The sequence below is a fragment of the Penaeus monodon genome, chromosome 36, assembly GCF_015228065.2.
Source record: "Penaeus monodon isolate SGIC_2016 chromosome 36, NSTDA_Pmon_1, whole genome shotgun sequence".
Classification (NCBI taxonomy): domain Eukaryota; kingdom Metazoa; phylum Arthropoda; class Malacostraca; order Decapoda; family Penaeidae; genus Penaeus; species Penaeus monodon.
Window position 1 is genome coordinate 14,078,669 of NC_051421.1, and position 1,159 is coordinate 14,079,827.

Sequence of the window (1,159 nt, forward strand, 5' to 3'; positions counted from 1 at the left end):
TGTGTTTGGTGTGTGTGTGTGTTTGGGTTGTTGTTTTGGTTTGTTGTTGTGGTTTGTGTTGTGTGTTGTGTTTGTGTTTTTGTGTTGTGTGTGTGGGGTTTGTTGTGTTAGTGTGTGTGTTGGGGTTTTTTTGTTGTTGTGTGTGTTTTTGGTTAGTCGTGTTTTTGTTTGTGTTGGGTTTTTTGTATTGTTTGTTGTTGTGTGTTTGTTTGTGGTTTTGTTTGTGTTGTGTTGGTGTGTTTATGTTTATGTAAAGTATAAAAAAAAATTATGATGGTGGAGGGATGTGAAAGGAAAAGAAGAAAATAATGCAGAAAAATAAAGAAAAAAAGAAAGAATCCTGACATTTTTATTACTTGTATTATCTTTAAAAAAATCTTTTTTATTTTCCCTTTGCGGTCATGACATAATATCGAACCTTTTTTTCTATTATCATATGCCTCAAAAGAGAAAGAAAGAAAGAAAGAAAAAAAAGAAGAAAAAAAAAGTCTTCCTACTTTCTTTCTCTCACTTTATCTCTATCTCTTTTTCCTCTCTCTCTCTCTCTATCTTCTATTCTCTTCCCTCTCTCTCTCTCTCTCTCTTCTCTCCCCCTCTCTCTTCTTTCTCTTCTTCTCTCTCTCTCTTTCTCTCCTCCATTCCCCCCCCCCCCTCTCCCCCCCCTCTCTTTTCTCTCCTCTCTCTTTCTCTCCTCCTCTCTCTCTTTTCTTTCCCCCTCCCCTCCCCTCCCTCTCTCTCTTTCTAAAAAAAAAATAATAAATAAACACAAAATATTCCTATGTGAAGTACACTCAATAACGAGGCCGCTTTGCAGAGTGTTCCGTATCCCCTTTCCCCCCCTCCCCCGAACGCCTTCCTCAAAGACATAGGATCGGATTGCTTCATTGTATTAGCATTTGCAATCGAAATGTGTATCGGGGGCCTAGTTCTCCGCGAGCTGGAAATAGGGTAATAGGTGTACGGTAAATACGATAATGCTTTTAAAGGGATCTTTCTAGAATAAGGCCATTACACCCCAACACACAAACACAATCTGTCGTCTATCTGTTATCTAGCTTGTAATGTAGTCTATAATGTATATATATTATATTATATATATATATATATATAAAAAAATTTTTCCCTTTTTTTTTTGTGGGGGGGGGGGGTGGGGGGGAAA

General features: G+C 37.6%; 1 pseudogene; it reads right to left on the bottom strand.

Moving 5' to 3' along the window:
- Nucleotides 1-1,159, bottom strand: part of LOC119595534 — a 3,028-nt pseudogene that overhangs the window by 1,301 nt on the left and 568 nt on the right.